This window comes from Sinocyclocheilus anshuiensis, unplaced genomic scaffold (genome assembly GCF_001515605.1).
Source record: "Sinocyclocheilus anshuiensis isolate Anshui unplaced genomic scaffold, SAMN03320099.WGS_v1.1 scaffold1089, whole genome shotgun sequence".
In the NCBI taxonomy this organism is placed as follows: Eukaryota; Metazoa; Chordata; class Actinopteri; order Cypriniformes; family Cyprinidae; genus Sinocyclocheilus; species Sinocyclocheilus anshuiensis.
This window is the reverse complement of record NW_015555709.1, coordinates 1,969,540-1,991,434: the sequence shown is the minus strand read 5'-3', so window position 1 is coordinate 1,991,434 and position 21,895 is coordinate 1,969,540. Positions and strand designations below refer to the sequence as shown.

At 37.8% G+C, this 21,895-nt stretch overlaps 1 long non-coding RNA gene across 3 annotated transcripts in view; it reads right to left on the bottom strand.

Moving 5' to 3' along the window:
• Nucleotides 1-21,895, bottom strand: part of LOC107671904 (uncharacterized) — a 48,114-nt gene that overhangs the window by 3,735 nt on the left and 22,484 nt on the right. The window contains exons 2-3 of one of the 3 annotated variants that reach the window (XR_001632274.1): nt 17,624-17,738; nt 11,045-11,087 (exon numbers count right to left, since the gene is read on the bottom strand). This is a non-coding gene — a long non-coding RNA (uncharacterized LOC107671904). Of the gene's footprint in view, nt 1-3,669; nt 4,057-11,044; nt 11,088-17,623; nt 17,739-21,895 lie in introns of those variants that run through there. The other 2 variants (XR_001632273.1, XR_001632272.1) reach the window with 2 other exon arrangements.

Sequence of the window (21,895 nt, the reverse complement as noted above, 5' to 3'; positions counted from 1 at the left end):
ATATATTTTATTATTATTTCATTATATTATGTTTTATTATATTATATTACATTTTATTAGTGAATGTATATGCTTTATTAATAAATAGCCTACTGCTTTTAAGCAATGCATTTTTAGGTTTTACCTGTGCCTCAAAATAATTTCCTTAATGACATCATCCTCTGTAAAGCGATGTCTTTTTGTTGGGAAAAAAAAACAAAACAATGTTAGTCAATATCATACTGAAATCTAAATATTCATGTCAATTTAAAGAAGTTATCAACTTGAAGTCAACACCCTCATGTAAGCTAACTGTCCATCCCTCCCTGAGCAATCGCAAACTTTGCTCTTCATTTCCATCCTGTTATGCATTCTAAGCTCAACCAGAGCATTTTCCTGAAATACAATATCTATTACGTATTTAAAGCCACACATTTTGCTTTCTGTATTTCTCTCTCCCATTCACAATTGGACACATACATCCACAAACCCACATTCACATCTGGCTTTCCGGATAGTTCTGCACTCCTTGCTTTGTCAGCTTCAGTGTTGCAGCACCCGGCAGCCAGCGGATCAGTGTTGCCAGGACACAGGAGGAAATGAAGAGGGGTAGAGAGCTATTCATAGCGCTCACACCAGGGAACCATCAGACAGGGGCTGCCAAGAGCTGTGCTGAGATCAGCACGAAAGCAGCCAACATAAAGCCATAGCTCAGGGACGCAGCTGTTTCACTGCACCGAGAACAGTTGCGCCATCCATGGAGTAAGTCGGCTTATCTGAATCCATAGCTGGGCTTCAGTTCAGTCTTGCTGGACTTGCCCTTTCTGATTTGCCCAAATCCTTTAAGACTCAAAGAGACACTGCATAATCCCAGGTGTTGAGAGAATAAGAGACACGTCGAGACGACCCCGTGGACCACGGCAGCACCCTACAGATCCAGAAACGAGACAACCTGCGTCAAGCTCTATGGATGCCTCGGCCCGCCAGAGTCCCTGGAGATCCTCCGTAGTCTCCGCTATCAAAGTCATCTAAATGAAATATCAAGGAGGCCGCCAGTCACTGTATTGTTGCCAAGAATGTCACATCTTTTGGATGGAGATAAAAGAAGAATTGCAAGTTTTTTTTACAAAGTTAGAAACCCTTTTCCAGAGGGGCACAGCGAGTCAATGCATTCTCAGACGTTAAGTGTAGGAGTTTCTTTTTAACAAGCTGCGGTCCTGAGAAATTCATTGAGTCGTGTAAGTTAAACACAACCCACAGGAACAAAGAACTGAGACGGAGCACAATTAGCAAATCAATAGCTCTATAACACGAGCGGTTCCAGCTGAGTCCAGACGTCATTGTTAGGAGTTTTTGCGTCCCCGAACTATTTATTTCTGGACTATGCTAATTAAAAGTAAAAAGCTATTTTTTGAAAACCACTTCAGTAGAAAGTACAACATTGATTTGTATTTTCTTGCTTATCACAAAGCAATAAAAAACCCTAAAAAAATAAGTGATAGGAGCTCGACTGAAAAGAAAGACCGTAGCAGGAATATAACCACGCATGCTCAACATGAGTCAACTTGACTTTACAAAAATATAGTTCATTTAATAGTTCAGACAGAAAGTTTTTAATTGGAAAGTTCTCCAATCACGAAAACAGTCAATGTAAGGCAATGTCAGACAGCTCAAGACTGTGGGGGAAAAAGTACTGAGAAAAGTTACAGCAGCAGTTGCTTCTCGTAGTTCAGCTTCTACTACATGATAAAACATCTTTAGAACTGTGCGAATAGAGCCGGGTTTCTTTCCAAATACTTTTTGGGATCTTGCTTGAAAAAAACAACAACTGCTGGATGGAAACAAATACATGCAAAAAAAAATTCCCAAAATGTGCTTAAAGGAGCAGTTCACCTAAAAATGAAAATTTGATGAACATTCACTCATCCTCAGACTATCAATTAGGTCCTCTATCTATAATATTTCTTTCTCCAGTGAAAGAGTTGTCTTGTTTGAATTAAGAAGAGAAATATACACAGATTTAGCACTGTTTGCAAGTGAAAACAGTTGGAAAAAAATATGTTTAGATTTTGATATGAGATAACAACAGGGGATAGACTTTTTCACTGGAGGAATTAAGTGTTATTATGGACTCATATTTTGGCCAGAAGTGACAGTTTAAAGTTAAAATGCATTAATGATGGATTTGGTAAACATGCAGCTTTTCCCTTCACAAGACATTAATTGATGAACTTGGAGTCATGTGGATTACTTGTGATGTTTTTAATCAGCTGTTTGGACTCTCATTCTGACGGCACCCATTCACTGCAGTCTGGTGAGCAAGTGATGCAATGCTAAATTTCTCTAAATCTGTTTCCATGAAGAAACAAACTCAAACTCATCCAAATGGCCTAAGGGTGAGTACATTTTCAGCAAAAGTTCATTTTTGGGTGTACTACTCCTTTAAAAATATAAAACCTTAATTACCTTAAAGAACCGTCTCACAAGTGGTCAACACATCAATCTCTGCAAAGACATGGAACTAATAAGACATTGCACAAATATGAATTGCATGTTGCAATGTTTTTAAAGTAAAGTTTTAATATGCACAGAAGCAATAACAGTTGTGGTCTTACTGACAAGGCTAACAAAGGTTTACTTTAGCTACAAGCTGCCACGCCAAAGCTTTACTGAACATTCTTTGAGTAAACCGAGAGATAAATCTAATTTATGTGGAAATTAACTTTTTGAGACAAATGCTGCAGATTCCTTTAATAATATCCATGATGATACAACACTGACAAAGGCACTCCAGATGTACCAACACAAGGGCTGATGTCCAACAGCAAATAACACTGATTCTGTGATTATTTCTGAGAAAGGCCTGGTAAATATGGACACAAAACAACAAACAGTGTCATCAAGACTCTAGATGTTATTAAATGGGATGTTATTAGATGTTACTGATGTGCCAAAGGACTGTAGGTGTGATCTTTGGATAAAAGTGTTCAGGGTTTAATTTTCAAGTACTGCAGTATTTGAGTATTGCAATGTCATTTTTCCTCCCATCTCATTTTTTTTCATCATGTTCCCTTAAGGACTCCATAGCATCCCACCAGTCAGAAACCCCTGTGCTAAATGACTACATATTCACTTTCAGTTTGTTTTAATGATTTTCCAGAATGCAAAAACCTAGTTACACATTTTTGTAATGGGGTTACAAATACAGCAGTACAGCCAGACAAAAAGGTATCGGTGAAAGCATTGTGCCAGCGAGCACCATAAATCTCTCCAAGTCTTTAAGTGTCTCTTAGACTATGTCTCCCAGAACTCCTTCGTTTCTTGTAAATTTACAGTACCTTAAACTGCACTAAAGGTGAAGCTGCTCTTGAAATTGATGAATTGACTTCCTATTGTCCTCCCTGATGGCTCACTTTTGTGGAGCCAATTCTTTTGTCCGGGCCTATCAGCCGCTCTGATCTTCCTGAACGAGAGGCTCCAGCAAGCGGCGAGGTTTCTGAAGCCCAGCCGGAGCGGATGACGGGCGGCTGTGGGCCATGCATGAAGCTCTAATGCTTGGCAGTGGAGTGGTTTGGTTGGGTTGACAGGTCCCTGTGTCTCTGTGGACAGGTTCAGGACTGACACCTCATCCATCTCTCCCTGAGGGGGCTCTTTCTTCAGGCTTTAATGACAGGCGAGTGGTAATGAGAGGCTCCGGCGAGCCGCGAGCTTTCTGAAGCCCAGCCGGAGCAGATGATGGGCAGCTGTGGGCTATGTGTGAAGCTCTAATGGTTGGCCGTGGAGCGGTTTGGTTAGGTTGACAGGTTCCTGTGTCTCTGTGGACAGGTTCAGGACTGACACCTCATCCATCTCTGTCCCTAAGGGGGCTCTTGCTTCAGGCTTTAATGACAGGCGAGTGGTCTGTATATTTGTGTGCGTATGGGAGAGTGTGGAGGGGGATCCTCGCCTGTAGCGCCACAGGCTCTGTCAGAGCACAATTACCTCCCATGAGCCTCTCCGCTCAAGGTGACTGTAGAGCTCAGGGTTAATCTCAAGCGATGTTGTGGCTCTCTGTGTGGTGTTTGGGTGAGATGATGTCTGGAACACAACATTAACACCATACACTTGATCTCCTAATCATGCAAATATGAATAAAATCAGTTTTGCTGCTTGCTTTTTTCCCTTAAAACAAAAACCTGTGAGGTTAAAATCTCAATCTAATAAACAAAAAGTGATGGAGCCATGTTTTCCACTTATATTTCCATATAACCTCATGCTAGGTTCAATACAAGCTGTATTTGCAGAATAATATTGCCTACTACGAAAAAGAAAAAAAAAAGAGAAAAAAATAGACTTGTCCCTTTTCTCTTAGAAAGAAAAAGTGGTGGTTACATTTACCACACTTATAATTAAAGCATATGGACCCAGCATTTCAGAGGGTTTATATATATAGATAAATGTCAGAATTTTCTTTGAGGTCCCTTTAAAGGGATAGTTCAACAAAAAACAAAAAATTCTGTAATTTACTCACCCCAAGTTTTTCCAAACCTGGGTGAGTTTTTTCTTCTTCTGCTGAGCAAAAAAATAAAAAAATAAAATAAAGATATTTTGAAGAATGTTGGTACCCAAACATTTGATGGTAGCCATTGACTTCCATAGCATGGGGAAAAAAACAACAATAGAATTAAATGGCTACCTTCAGAAATTTGGTTACCAGCATTCCTCAAATTATCTTTGATTTTTAGCTGAAACCATTGCACTTGATGATTCATAAAATGCAAGGCAATGCTTCATAAGAGCTCAATACATTATAAGGAGCCATAGGTATTAATTTTATGTTTCCTGTACCAGCTTTTTTGACTATCGGAACCCAATTACTTGCATTTTGTGAATTAGCAAGGACCATAGATTCAGCTAAAATCATCTTCAACATTCTACTGAAGAAAGTAAGTCACTATCCCAGATCGCCTGAGAGGAAGTAAGTTTTTTTTTTGGGGCGAACTGTTCCTTTAAGAGCAATTTTACCAGCGTTTTTGTCTAACTGCAACATTACATCATCAGAATACTTTACTACAACTCTGTTTATAACTTCGCTTGCTAATCTTAAACATATTTCAGCTTAGCATGTTCAACCTGAAATAGAGCTGTTAATGATAACGGCATAATTAACAGCCCGATTTTGAATTGGAAAGGTGACAACCATGTAGTCAGGGCAACGTGGCTGTGGGGGCGGAGCCTCAGAGGAGGGTTACATGTAACTTGTTTGTGTGTGTGTGTGTGTGTGTGTGTGTGTGTATGTGCATGTTTGTAGGCCTGAGGAGGCAGGGGACTCCTTTAACACAGCAGTGAGCTCTCATTAAAAGCATCTTTCTCTTGGCCGGCAGTGGACCCTGTCAGCTGCTCGCTTCCACTGCATGCAAATAAGCCTAATTAGTCGGCGAATCTCCAGAGTTTCCAAACGATAGCATTTCAAAAAGGCACACTTCTACTCACTCCATGACAAAAGTCTCCCAGCTCTCCTGGGGAACATTATTCATGCATTTTAAAAAACATTATTCATGCGTTTTAGATCTAACGGTGAGTAATTTGATGAAGTATCTGTTTCTTTCATATCCAGATTCTTTTTGTGTCAGCCGTGGATCTCACAGACATCACGCATACATCACAGAAGTGGCAATAAACATGTCTAAACAGGGTGAAGTGAGCTGTCAATCATTTTGATTAATGACCGGCATGTTTCTAAATGTGTGTGATCCAAACTGTGCAGTCAGCAGGTCATGAGGCAGCGCTGCAGCTTTGACTACGGGTCGCATTATGGGAACATTTCCTCAGGCGGGCCTACTGACAAACACGCTCTACAGAGACTCCTGCATACGTTTGACGCTTCACATCTAGATTGCTTTTGATGTTGCTGGATGTGGACAAGCAGGAATAAAGAATTTTAAAGAAATAGTTCACCCAAAAATGAAAATTCTGTAATCATACACCCACCCTCATGTAGTTCCCAAACCGCATGACTTTCTTTCTTTTTTTGTGGAACAGAATAGAAAACGGTGTTTTTTTTGTTTTGTTTGTATTATTTATTAGCCTGTATTATTATTAACATTTTGAATTGGCTTTTTTTATATTTTCAGTTTATTTTAGCACTTTTGCTATGTATCCTTTTTATTACAACAAAAATCTTTTATTTTTATTTCCATTTATTTCATTTGTTTTATTTCAGTTTGTTTCAGTATTTAAACTTATTTCACTTAGTATTCTAATTTTTCATTTAGTTTTACATTGTATTCTATTTTATTTCAACTTTATTTAAATTAACTTAAAAAAATATATAGTTTTAACTAACTACAACAATGCTGGCAGGTGTCGTGTCTATGCTGCTCTTTTCCATTTTATGAAAGGAAATGGATACGTCAAGCCTCAAAACATAATATAAAAACCACCCTAAAATATATTGAAAGTGGTTCAAGAAGCTTTTTGTAAGAAACAGACTGAAATGTAAGTCATGAAACATGCCATGCAAACACACGTCAGTGACCATGAAAGGGGTTTGAGAAATGTAGTGTGGGGAAAATAATATGTTTATTATTATTATTATTATTAGCATTAAAATAAAAGAGGGGTGGGGGCATTTAAACAGAATGCATTTCTGCATTTTAAAACATGTAATGAAAAAAAAGAGAGCAATACTTTTAACTTTGGCGGGTCATTTGAGACACCAAAAATGTTATTATTTTTAAAATAATTTAAGACCAATTTTGCAACAAGACGAAAACACACACACACACACACACACACACACATACACACATACACATACATACACATACATACACATACATACATAGTCCTTAAATAAGGTATAAACTTAAGTGTGTTCAGCTGATAATGGCTGGGTGATTAAAAAAAAAAATGTATGGTCCTTAAGATTTACAAAGACATTTACAAAGACAACGTCTACAGACATCCTTATCTCCTTTTGTTTACCATATAATGTCACATTGCTTGTAAATAACATTACCCGGGTAAATGAACTATTAGTAGATGAACTACTGCTTTAAAGTTATGACAGTTTAACTTGTGTAAAAATTTGAGGCCACACCCCTCTGATCCAGCACAGTCCAATAGAGTTTCAGTCCTGAGATTGACGACCATTCTAAAAGGCCTGTCAGAACCAATCAGCAGTCACATCACACACCAAGGACAGACGTACTCGGTATCCATCACTTGTGACTCACCAAACCAAGTGTTCCGCACTCTCTTGTCTCATTTTGTTGCTCTCATCCCATTTCATTCTCTCTCTCTCTATATGCAGTGTATTGACACCATCTGTCAGAGCTCCAGCTGGTGCCTGAAGGTGATCTCTTCAGACCAGTGAGTATCTCACTGTGGAGACAGAAGCCCCTTGACCTGGACAGACACTTACAGCCAAGCGAAAAGCCCAAAAAGGTAACTCGGTCCTACCTCAATGAGTGCCATCGCTGAATAAATCTGAAAAGGGTTATGACTTGCATATAAAGAATCCAACAGGCTAACTGGAAAAACGTGTCTCTACCTACATTTTTGCAAAACTCCAAAAAACATACCTATACATGCAATTCACTGCATTTTCCAGCTGAAATGAACACTAGTTGCAGTAAAACACCAACAACTTTTATTCCTTTTCACACAAGTTATAATTACAAGCTCATAATAGTGATTAATAAAGACTTATTTTTGCATGCTTTCTTGCACAATACTACATTATCTCACAATACTTTTGCCATATGCATGATTTGTAAACTAATGCATTTTAACATTTTCATCACATAATCAGCTCCATATGGATTTCCTGATATAGCAAACTTGCTCAATAGCTCACCTGGTACTGCGTTGCACTTATAACGTGGAGCATCCCATGAAACACGAGTCACTAAGAGCTCAAAGACACTATTAGCTGGTTTTATTCCATTTAAAGTGGTCATATTATGGCTAATCAAATTTTCCTTGATCTTCTGCAAAGTCACTGCACTATGAAATTTTACTTGTAACTTGGACTATAACTTAAAACTTACTGTTATTAAAACAAAGCTGAAAAAACATCTCCTCCTCAGATTTATGACATGGAAAATCCCTATTCATAACCATACATGACCACATTTATTTGTCAGCTAGCATATTCTGTGTTAAAAAAGGACCCAGTCACTGTGAGGTAATAGCAATTATATAGGGTAGATACTACTATTTCTTACTAATTACTCTGGAAATGAGTCAGGAAAGTGATGTACACTGTCAGCTGGCACCAAAAGAACCCACACTGTCCCAAACACTTAATTTGAGACCATCCTACATGAATCATGACGTCAAAGGGAGTAGACAGGGAGAGTCCATTTCACATTTTTAATTTTTTTCAGCAGATGAATGCTAAAAGCATTGACAGCCAATTAGAATGCATGCTTACAATAAACAGAACGTTACTGTCCTTTGGTGTGGATGCTAATGTAGTTATTGTATAGATAACGTCATTGGTGTGAACAGGCCTAACAGAAAAGAGGGTAGAAAATCTTGAAAAACCAAAAAACTTGGACTAATATTATAAGTGGACTACAGCAGAGAAAGGTCACAAGTCAACTAGATGTAAAGCATCATTAATTTAAAGTGTATTAAATAGAATTCCACATTAATCAGAATATAGTCGTCAAAGGCTTGCATTTGAAAATAAGCCTGAACGGAGAGTTAATGTCAGAGTTTAGATATAGATATTGAATATAAATCAGAATGTGAAAGACGATGCAGACAGAAGCAGGGGAGCTAGAAAAAAACAAACAATGAGGCTTCAATATTTGCCCTTCATCGTTATCAGTGAGGCTGTTTGCTTCTGATCCCATTCGCCATGCTCCTGAGCCGAGACGGCAGCTACCGAGACCAAGAGAGAGCAGGGAAATCACACCCAAAAAGTCCCTATTGAACCATCAAGTAACAGGCTTTGTTGAGACAATGCTAGCCGGGGGCTGGTGGAAAGATGGGTGTATTTCAGGCAGCCAATAAACACTGGGCTCCCGGAGGGCATAGAGGAGGCAGAACACAACGAAATGGAGAGAGAGCGAGAGGAGGAGAAATGGAAGCAAACTTCTCATTCTCTCACCCTAAACTGTGACTTTAACCCTCGCCTCATAATCATATGAATGGATCCACAGCGCACACTCCCCCACAGAAGCGATAAGCAACACCTATGCACAGTGTAGTAGGCTTAAGAAGCCATTCTCTCCAAAGCCTGTATTTCTGCAATGCTGGATTAGTCCGATTTGCAGAGATTAAGAAATCCAAACCTTTCTTTTAATGGTTTAATTCTTGGGACGAGGGGGGGTTGGGGGTTTAAATGGATCGTCAAGTGTTGTCTATTAAGCTCATTAGCCCTTTAAAGAAGCTGCCTGACTCGTGCGCCCATCAGATCCTTTGAAAATGAGAATCAATTAGGACCATCATTTCTCATGCTTGTCTGGGTGGTGAACACGGGGTGAAGAACTTCACATTTATCATGAACTAGGACAGTGAACACAAAACCGGATGCGTTTAACATGGGAAAGAGCTTTAAATGGGTATGTGGCTATCCGGGAACTGAATGAGGAGCTCAGGGAAGGTACTGTGACTAAAGAATGAAAATGACCCCAGAATGAATTTGGACACAAGCAACTCTTTAAAATGTATGAATACAGTTGCATTAGATTACAAAACAAATAAAGTCAAGAGAAATATACCTAAATCAATATAAAAATGTTAAAAAGTTCAATCTAATGAAAAACTAACTGGAACAGAGCTAATGTATTTGGTGGATGTCAAATGTTAGTGGAAAATGTCCATAGTTAATGACTGTGATGAACTCAACGGGAACTGACTTCATATAGGCAAAAAAAAAGTATATATATATATATATATATATATATACACACAATCAAAACAAACCAACAAATAAATAAAAATACTTTAAAAAAAAAACTAAAACATTTTAAATAATTTGTTTTATAATTTTTATTATTACTTTTAATTAACAATAAATTATAATAAAAAAAAAATAAATGGATTGGAATATAATTCTGGGTTCTTTCTTTTTTGACATCATTTGACCATCATAAGAAATGTCATATCACCGCCCATTTTACACATTTTTATATAAACTAATAAAAAACAAATTTTGTGCAAACAGCCTCTAAAGTGAAATAAAAAAATAAAAATGTTTGTTTGCAGTTCCCACTCGATTTGATATTTTGTTCAAATGCAGTTAAATTCGTACATCAAACATCTAGTGGGTTGTGATACAGGACGTTTATGTACAGAAGCTCACCTGTCAGCACAGCACTTATTCATGAGCTGAGTAAAGATAGACAGACACTGTAGATAGATTTGCACCTGTCATCTGATGCTATAAAACTCAAATCTGAAGGACACTGCATTCATGTTCTGCCAAGCTGGTAAACGTAAGGGCAAAAGAAGGACGTGGCGCTTTGATGAAGTTTCCTTGCCCCTTTGAACCCCTTTGAAAGCAGGAGAAAGCAGATTTTTTCATACATATTTCTGGGTTTAATCTGACGTTCAGCGCGGTGCCTTTGGTTCCTGGTGGGATTAGATGGAGTTTAAATGTTAGCTCAGTGGGTGTGGGTTCTCTTCTCTTCCTGCCCTTTGATGCCTGCCACCCTCGGTCTATATGTCAAAAATAGAGAAAAACACACCGATAGAGAGCGAAAGAAGAGAGAAGGACTACTAAGGTGATATGTAATGGCGGCTTTAATGTGCTTAACAAATCCTTTAGCATGCTAATTAATAATCAGATGGCTGCTTTTTGAGTTTTCACTACAAAGCAATCATTTGAGTGAAAACAGCTTAGCTGAGAAGAGACAGACAGATTCACAGAGAGAGAAAAGAATGAACAGGATGCTGAGTAGACGGGAGGAGGAAGTGGAAATACCATCTTTTATACACATGGCTGCCATAGGGAGACCGTGTCCAAAGGACCTGCTGATACCAGATGAGTTTTTACATTTGTGCACAGTACTTGAAAAGAAGATGGAATATAGCTTATGGCTTTGCTTTTCTGTCATCATTTACTCACGCTTATGTCATCCCAAACTTGAGACTTCCTTTCTTCCTCGAATCTAGGAGAAGTTAGGAAATTTACATTGTTATTTTCCGTATGTGAACATGGATGCTGTCAAGCTGCAAAAAGTACAAAAAAGCACCATAAAAATATCATAAAATTGGTTTTACAGCTCATGCACTATATTCCATGTATTTATATTTATGTCCCATTTTAGGCAACGTAAGGCTCAGAAAATGATGACAAACTTCATTTAAAAGGATCACCCAAAAGGAAAATCGGTTACACTTTATTTTAAGGTGTCCATGTTACACTGTAATTATACATTTAAGTACTGTTACGGGCAGAGAACTCAGAATCCAGTTGCAAGTGAAAAGTGATTTATTGTGACAATTAAATAGTGAAGCTGGGTCGCAAGCCAAACGTGATGATCAAGGTGAGTAGCCGTGAGCACACGGGGATTACGAAGTCCCGACCTGATCCAACTAGGGGAGAGGAATCCAACGAGACTTCGATGGGTTCCTAGACTGGACATAATCCGAGACAGAGGACTGGAAACAATCCGAGGCAGAGATCCACCCGACACACAGGCTCTGGAGAGACAACAAGCATGAGCCAGGACAAACAACGATCTGACAACACGCAGCCCAACACACGAGACAAATAAAGACAGGACAGAACGAGCGGCAGGTGCAGCCGCGCTGATTAGCTCGTCAGTCCCTTGGTTGCCGGAGCAACGCTGACGAGCAATCAGACAGGTAACACAAACAGACACGCAGAATTGAACACACGGATCCATGAACCGTGACAAGTACTGAGTAATATTAATTAACTACATTTATTTACTATATGGTTAGGATTAGGGATTGACTTAGGTTACTTGCATGTAATTATGCATAATGTATTGTTATTATAATAGTAAGTACATGTAACGTGTAACAAGGACACCTTAAAATAAAGTGTTACCAGAAAATCTCATCTATTCACAATACTGTATCACGGTTTCCATAAAATATTAAGCAGCACAACATTTTTCAACATTGATATGAAATTAGCAGAAATTAGAAAGATTTCTAAGGGTTCATGTGACACTGAAGACCGGAGTAATGATGCTGAAAATTCAGCTTTGCCATCACATGAATAAATTATATTTAAAAAAATAAAACAGAAAATAGTTATTTTAAAATGTAATAATTGTAATAAAGATATTTAAAAAGAAATGACCAGCCTCAAACTTTTGAAAGGTAGTGCAGCTCCACTCAAGCCTCAGTAACTTAATTTGTTAGATCAGAAACTCTGAAGTCAGAGAATGAACTATAGACTTGATTTCATAGAAATTCTGTCAATAGAAATCAATCCGAACACAAAAGTTATTTTTTTCTGCTCTTACAGCTTTTGAAAATTAGTTTCTTTCCCCAAGCCTCCATTAGTTGACTTGCAAGGTAACTATCAACCACTCGCACCTTTTTCAGTCATTTCTCATGATTTTGTCCTAATGCTTAAGCTGCTGACACTATTCAAATAAACCCGTCATGGAAGCCTTTCATCAGCTCCCAGGTATATAATGTCCAGAAAGGTGGTATTTACAGTCAAAACGGTTAAAGAAATGAGAGTGAGAAGGCGGCACTGCCACTTCTAAAAAGAACAATGTTTATGCAGAACAATAAAGAGCTTTTACATGAATATTAAAAGGGTCTCAAATTTCATTTCCAAAAGTGCATATCTGAACTTCGCAAAGCACCAGGTTTGATGTCAATGATGCCAAATACTCAGCTGAAACATGATGCAATTTTTGAGAACTGAGAGTGATGAAACATTTTCAAATAACTTATTTTTCTGTGAAAGAAAGCCATGCAGGTCTGATCTGACATGAGGATGAATAAATGACAGAATTTCCAATTTTCCAACACAAACATCTTTTCAGCTTCTGTGCAGATGAATAGAGCCTGTGACTTCTCTTTCTGCACCTCTGAGCTCATCTCTGGTTCTGCTGGGCTCTCACAGGCTGTCCTTCACACCTGGCCCTCTGTAGCAGCTCTCAACCCACTCACGGCTGACTGATCTGTACTGGCACACTTGTTCTGTGGCCATGCACACTACATGTGGGCACCCCAGACTACATCTCTAAAACTCAGACAGGTGTGAGTGTTCAGACTGACACAGGGGCCACTGAGACCACACATGGCCAAAATACATGACTATCAAGGCCTTCTGTTCACATACTGTCCATCCAAAATAGTTTGTGAGATTAGAATAACTAATCCAAATCATCATTGCATCAAAAATAGTATTGAAATGTAGTGTCAAACTGCTTCTAGATGACTGCTGGTGTGGGCATCCCTGCATGCTTTATAGAAGCATTTTTCCCACAACCCTTTGCGCAATGGAAGTTTTGACAGTTCTTTTTCAGCTTTGAGTTGTGGTAAAGTGACAAGGGGATGTAATAAATGAATAAAGCAATTATTTATAGAGCGCTTTATTGTGTATTGCTGTACACCCAAAGCACTTTGCAATCATATGAGGGGGGGGATCTCCTCAACCACCTCCAGTGTGCAACATCCAATAAAAGTGATGCCGATGTTGCCACAGCAGACAATAAATGCCTAAATGTTAAAGTCAGCATATGAGGAATCAAATTTTTCTTGATATTTTTGATAGAGCAGCTTGTACTTTGATAAGTATTGTAACTTAAAAAAAACAAAGTATACTGACAAACTGAGCTGCAGAAACAACTTATGTAACTTTCCGAAGTGGTCAAAAAACAAAACAAAAACACAACCATGTTAAACAACGACACTTATTAATTGATCAGAAACCTGGGCCGTAAAGTAAGATAATATGTAATAATGGCACTTTTCAGCATATTTTTTGCATATTTTAGGTATAGCAGCATCAGTAGCAACAAACAAAAATAAATAGATCTAATACAGTATGTTGTTCTATGGCCTTCAAAATTAGCCACTAACTAAATCTGGATTTTCCCTGAAAAATGAAATGAAATAAAATAATCTATTTTCTAAATACATATTACAGATATTATTGTAAACAATGTATCTGTGTATATTTCATTCTTCAGGGTTTTTTTTTTTTTTTTTTACCTCAATGTTTAACAAAAATGTCATAATTAGACCTTCCAGTGAAAATGATAGATGTCTCTCTGGTCACCTATGCAGGACACATCCAATCATTTAGCCTGCTTAACCTCCACCACTCCAAGCTCACACTAATCAATCAACAACCAATGCATAGAACCAAGTTACCACACTACTTCGTTACATTTAGATGTACGCCACAATACAGAAGAAAAGATTTGTCACTAATTTACAAGGCTTTGTTGTTCAGAGTTTGTTGTTGTTGTTATGTCTTGAATTTGGAGTCCAAATCAACTCTCAAGTAAATTCTTGTGTTCTGAGCTTCCATCTCTGCTATACGTCAAGGTAGAATCATCAGAGGTACTGATGGAGAGACCAAAATCAGATCCCAGTGAACACAAACTCTATGCATTGCTTCAGAATACTAAAAAAGGATGAAGGAACCCTTGTCTTTGACAGGGAATCAAATGGACATTTTTTATTCTGTCTGTTCGCATCCGTCTCCCTCTCTATGCCCACCCTCCACAGCCCTTTATTTTTATCTCCACCGACGCGCTTGCGGCAATGTGACTTTGTCTTATTTCACGTCCAAAGATCGCCATTGCAACACTATTGCTGACAGCTAAATAGTCAAAAGTGATCCAAACAAAAGATGAAATGTAAAGAGAAAGAAAAAGTCTTTGAAGTACACTATTCATTCATGGGCCGTGGCGGTATAGCAGACCAAAGCCTATCTGTAGTGCGGGACCTGACTGAGCAATGAATTGTGGGTTAAAAACTCATTATCCTCAAGGTTGGCAATGTGAGTTCCTCAAGTACTTGTACTGGGCCCTATATAATTCTCATAGGAGGCTTGTATGAATGTACGACCAGATACCTGACCAGTTCTCACCTATCCATGTTACCATGCATGTCCATTAATGACTCCACCATGGGCAGCCCTGGAGGCTCGTGGCACTGCTGCGCTGTCTTTATTGACTGTTCTGACATGTGGAGGTCTCATGAGAGGTTCTGGGGAGAGCAGTGAGTCACACAGCTGCAGGGCCAATGTGACAGGCCTGACAGACACATACTCTCCGCGCAGAAAGAGAAACCATGCATTCGGTCTAGGAGATTGGCCCACGGTTGCATTCAGCCACCATGTCTCTGTAAATCTATGCAATATGTCTTGGGGAGACTGGCGGTGCCATGCCGCAAGCAACTTAGTGGTAAATGCAATTTATTGCATTAGGAATTTATAGGCTCCTGTCACACCTGTTCCCTCCCTCCCATCACTTCCTGTCAGCTCACTGAGCATGTTTACATGAACATTCTTAATCGGCATTAGGTCATAAACGGCTTAATAAACTGAACGACAAAGCTAGGTTTTTGCCTATTATCCCAATTTCGCCAGTCATGTAAACGCCTTAAAGGGATATCTAACCAAAAAATTTAAATTCTGTCACCATTTACCCATCCTCAGCGAGTTTCTTTTTTCTGTTGAGCACAAAAGAAGATATTTTGAAGAATGTGGGTAACCAAGCAGTTGATTGTAGCCACTGACTTCTATAGTATGGAAAAAAAAAATACTATAGAAGTCAATGGCTACCGTCAACTGGTTACCAACATTCCTCGAAATATCTTCTTTTGTATTCAACAGAAGAAAATAAACTTGTACAGTTTTGGAACAAATGGAGGTGAGTAAATGACGACCATTTTCATTTTTTGGTGAACCATCCCTTTAACTTGCGTTCTTTCAGCTTATTGAAGTGTGCATGTGTGATATGTAACAGGAAAGCAATCTTACTGCGGATTTAAGTGCATCCAACCAGAGGGAGTGTTTGTAAGGGACAAGGAAATATACTGTACACTGCGACTCTTTCTTGACCCAAGAAATGATAAAAATGTGTTTTCATCTTGTGTAGCTGAAGGAGAATTGGTAAAATTGTAGAAACTGCAAACATACAAAGAGAATATGAGTTTGTATTTCCTGCAAACATTTTAGAATACTCTGCGGTTTTTAGTTTTATTTTATTTTTTTCACAACTCACATAAAAAATAGAATACTCTGAGTAGAATGCATGAATGCTTCTGTTTTGATGCCACCAAAAAAAAAAAAAAAAAAAAGGTTATTCATTTGCATGTAAACTGATAAGACATGTATTTCAATAAACTAGTAGTTAACTGGTAGATATCAGCATGTTGGCATGCATGTGAACATGCTCACTGTTTTCATGATGAATCACTGAATTATTAAATTATTAATTATTAATTAATTCAGAAACTATTGTTTTGCTTTCAGATGTGTAACCATTTATTCTGCATAAACAGACAAAGTAACTGGCTATATTGTGACTAAAATGTAAGTTACTCAATTATTTAAGTCTAATTGGTCTGCGCGTCAACACATATTACTAATTTGGGATATTTCCCAACCATAAACTCAAACCACTGGTTAAAAACATGTTGAGAGAAATTAGAAAGCTCAACAGTGCTTTCAGGGAAATACATCTACAAATGGATTGATTGTAGTAGTGTTCTTCTTATAGCTTTATAGCTGCTTATAGTTGAAAGTCCATCAAAAATAACATCCAAAAATATCATTTTTAGATGTTAAATGTGTTGGTGCTTTTTTTGAAATTTATTTGACAATAGGAAAATACTAACAATAAAAGCAGAAAGGCACTATATTGTTAAAATTACTTTCAAGAACATTTTTATCTAACTTATAAACAATGAAAAATTGACAGCCAATCAGAATCCATCTGACTTTAAAGAACTCAACAGACGACAAAACTGCAGCATTTGCTTATAATAAACAGAACGTTATCTTGCATTGGTGTGGACGCTAATATAATTATAGTTATTGTTCTTGGTGTAAATGGGCCTGAAGGCATATAATTCCATTTAAAACAATAGTATTTTATGGATGTAAAAGGTGTTCTCTATATGACAGGCTGTTTGAGGAAACACTGAGGAAAAACTCCAAAGACAAATATTTTTTCTTTAGAATAACCCACACCAATGAACCGTTCACTATAAGTCCAGGTATGTGTACAGAGTAAATGGGGTCAATTTGGATTCCATGTTGACTTCAACGTCATGTCATCTGTTTTTAATCAGCGCACTCTTCAAGCAGTACTCACTAGTACATGAGACCAACCTTAATGGAGTGCGTTTAGCTGATCAGCCCAATGAGTTTGGTACACAAGTATGCCTGTGGGCTTCCCTGGGGCCTTTGATTGTCGACTTCATTTAGCCTGCTCCGTTTCCCACGCTGGGAGAAATACACAGTCTCTGGCCTATTGAAGCGGAATGGAACCACAAGAAACCACCTTCAGGAGGCTGATTTACCTGGGGCCGTTTCCACGGCAACGCACCCCAGGGAGGTCTCGGAGACAAGAGCGAAGATACCCGAGCCCCCACCCCAACTCGGTTTTATTCAAGGAAAAAGACGGCATTTCATGCAACATATACAGGAGATGGTGTTTTTCTAGCATGCGGAGGAGGCGCGGAGACATACCCTGGATTGTTTTTCCATGCTGATGCACATCCGCTAACCTTTTCAGCAAAGATAGTTCATCCCCGTCACTCGTCTTCACTCGCACACAAGTGCCCTGCAAAGGCCGGGCAGAAGCCTGAGAGAGAAAACACACAGTAATTGCTGTCACACAGCGGCTAGATGTGTTAGCCTGCAGTCCTACACATGTTCAACCGCCTCAAAGACTGCCGCTTTAAACGGCAAAGGCGGGATGGGTTCAGCCCGTGTCTCGTTTTGTTTTCGTTTTACCTGCTGAGCTGTGGCTTAATGAGAGCGTGTGTTCATTAAAGGAAGTCTTCATTATGCTTTTATGTTTTGGCTGCGAAACTTACAGTGCCGCCCACTTGTCAACGGGCAGAGGTTCATCTACAAATACGCCGTTTGTAGTCGTTTAGGCTTAGAAAGAGCAATAACCTGTGTGTGTCAAAGGATTTGGGGGATAATAGCTTTGTGACAAGGCAGGCTGTGGGTATGCGCGTCCCATCTGTATGTCTAGCGCCCCACCTGCCCTGTCCTTCTGTCCATCTGCGCAAATGCTCGCACACAATCCCATGCTGCCAGAGACAACATACAATGATTAATAAACACAAACACATACAAGCCACACCTCTGACAATGAGTATTGTAACAAGTGAAATTTTGAAGCTCAAAGTGATGCTCTTAATACCGATCACACATTGGCATGAGAGTTTGCACAAGACCAGGGCAAGTTGTCAATTTCTGTATGCACTGAAGAAAAAAAAAACTGTAGAAACAATTGTCACTTAACACATGAAACGGCAAGTAGCACATTGAATTAAATGTAAAATTTTAAAGTAGAAAGTTCAATTTTAAAAGTTCAATCTGAAGTTTAATTTTCTTGTTAAACATACACAAGTAATATTTGTTTTATTTACAACAGTGAATAATACTTTTTACAGTGTAGACACATGCCTTAAAGTCTTGGCTAGGAAAAAGGCTAGGAAAAAAATGTGCAGCTTATTTAAATCATTGACCTTTTGTGACATTGAGCATATGAAGGCACTGGAGCATTTAATTAGTTACTTAGAAATATATAAATAATTATAATACTAAAAAAAAAGCTCATAAAGAAATTCCATACATTTTCAATCATTCCATTATATATATAAAATCATTTTAATAACAATGCTTCTTGAATTGTACATAGTCATTTAACAATATTTAATCAGTGACTTAGAAATATATAAATAAGAATAACAAAAAGCTCAAAGAATTCCATACATTTTTATGACACTTTAGAATAAGCTTTCGTTTGTTTGTTTGTTTATTTCATTCATTCATTCATTCATTCCATATCAGCATCAAAGGCTATATTCATGGCAAACTAAAAAAAAATATTTAAAATAGTTTTAATAACAATACTCCTTGAGTTGTATATGGTAATTTAACAATATTATTTTTACAAATAAACAAAATAAAATCATAAATTAAAATAATTATACGCAAATCTTTTAAACTTATACTTGGTTTAAAAAACAAAAAAATCTAATATTTTCGCCGGTAAGACATATTTAAAAATGTCAACTAATGTATTGTAATTATAGCAGGACACTTATATCTTCTATGTTTACATTAGATAATGCATTGGGTATTATTAACCAACAATTAACAATTTACCACACTTTTACAGTATTTATTAATCTTAATGTTAACGTTAATTTTTGTTAAAATTTAAGTCATGTTAAAGTTTATTTATACAAATTGCTAAAACATGTATGCATTTTCAAATGTTTTAGTATATATAACAAACCAAGATTATTAAATACTGAAAATGTAATTTCTTCATGATACCTGATGTTAACAAAAGTTTGTACCCATATGTATTATTATTTCCAGGTTTAAATTGGATTTTGCATCCCATATGATGCTTTCAGATTTTTGGACCCCTCTATATATTTTCTGTTTTTCCTTCTGCCTCTATTTTTATGTCAGATGGAATGAAAAAGGCAAGTGTTCTGCTCCACAGATAAATCACAGATTGTGGCACTTGGTGCTACTTCCTGTTGCCATGACTGCTCTGAGATCTACCATTTTAAAGGCATTTTTTGCCACCTCAATGTGATGTTTAAAGAAAATTAAAAAAAAGCCCCAAAAGCTGTTCAAAGAGTCTTATTTATTAAGAAAATCTGATCTTTAATCCAACTGGAAATGGCAATTTTACACTTTCTCACAAAGAAAGGGAGGTCACAGAATAAATATAGTCTCTGAATTTGATGGCTTATTTCTTTTAAATGCCCAGAGAATTTGTGATTTAGTGGTGAATGTAATGTTTCGTAATTGCATGGTTTCATTTTGGAAGTCACAGGTGAGAATAAATGAGGATAAAGAGGTGTGCTTGAAAAGAGGAAAAATATGGTCTTTTAAGCAGTCGTTTAAAAAAAAAAACTAGCAAAAGGTAGTTCTGAAAAAATCTGAAAAGAGGAAATAGGAAGTACACGCAGTGGGAAAAAGTTGCATTAACGGCTCTATAATTGACTGAGTTCAAAAGCCTCGCTTCTTAGTCAAAAACCAAAGCGAATTAGCGTCTGTCATTGCCGCTGCCAAAGTCTGGACCATACAAGTTGAATACTGCTAAATTAATTACAAGTTCCTAACTAGGTTCTGACTGTCACTTTTTTGGGTTTTGATGTGAATTCTTTCTAAAATGAAAATATGACATGCATAGGAAAGTTCTCAAACACATTAGACAATAATGATCTCATCCGTATTACTTCCAAGTGCAACAAAAGGAGCCTTTCCAACTTTCAGCACAGTGAACAAAGATGCCAGTGTTTGGTTTAGACTAGAGCGATTTTTGCCAAGAGCTGCACTCCACGTTGAACGGTACACTTAATAAAGAGCATGTACGGTTTGTATTTTACATAAAATTAAATAAATTCCCCATATTGTCTCGCTGTAGTGGAGTAATTTCTAACACCAACAAGTTCTCATTGTTCATCTACAGCACAGAGGTGAAAGACACTCTCTCTGTAGGGCAACAAAGGTGCATACATTTATCATGAGCGCTCTGTGTATCTATCACTGCAGTACTCTCACAATGCAACGCCGGCAACAAGGTCTCTGCAGATTCATAAGCGTGAAAAATGGATGAATAAATGCATGAATAAACAGTATGGAGAGGAAACATATTCATGAGATAAAACATTTATATTTGCATTCACAACAAAGTGGGTATTGCAGTTTTCCTTCCTGTAAATATGAAATAAAAGACATACTGATAGAGATGAATTAAATAAATTTCCACGGGCGCTGAGCCTCGGGTTCAAACCAATCTGACTTGTTATTGTCACATCTGATCTCACTTGAGTCCAATTTGAATCAATATCCTCCCTGTGCAAATTAAGAAACGTGTCATCAAATTTGAAATAAACATTAGCAAGCATTAGCATTAGCAAGCAAGTTTTCATTAGCAAGCATTTCTTTGACTAACAGTAAATACAACAAAACTTGAAAAAAAAAAATCACATTTACATTACATTTTACATTTAGTCATTTTGCAGACGTTTTTATCCAAAGCGACTTACAATTTGGGGATACATAAAGCGATTCTTCTTAAAGAGGCAAACAGATACAGGAAGTGCTTGTAATACCAAGTTTCTAGACATTGTTCAAATTAAGTACAAGCTAGAAAGAGAAGGAATAAATAAAGAGAGAGAAAATTATTATAATTTTTTTTTATAATTTTTTTTTTTTATAATGATGATGATGAAGTCAAGTAGCTTCGAAAGAGATGAGTTTTCAGCTGTCGCTTGAAAATTGTCAGGGATTCAGCATTCCGGATAGGGGTGGGAAGATCGTTCCACCAGCCAGGAATGGTGAACGAGAATGGAAAGTAATTTTGAGCCTCTCTGTGATGGTACCACGAGGCGTCGCTCACTAGCGGATCTCAGACTTCTGGAGGGGATGTAGATTCGTAGTAGTGAGTGGAAGTAGGCGGGTGCTGAGCCTGTGGCTGTTCTATATGCAAGCATCAATGTCTTGAACTTGATTCGAGCCGCGACCGGTAGCCAGTGCAAGGAGATAAAGAGAGGTGTAACATGGGCTCTTTTGGGCTCGTTGAAGACCAGTCGTACCGCTGCATTCTGAATCATTTGTAGAGGTTTGATTGTGCTTGATGGAAGTCTAGCCAGAAGAGAATTGCAGTAGTCCAGCTTAGAAATGACAAGGGCCTGGACAAGAAGTTGTGCAGCATGCTCCGTTAGAAAGGGCCTGATCTTTCTGATGTTGTGCAAT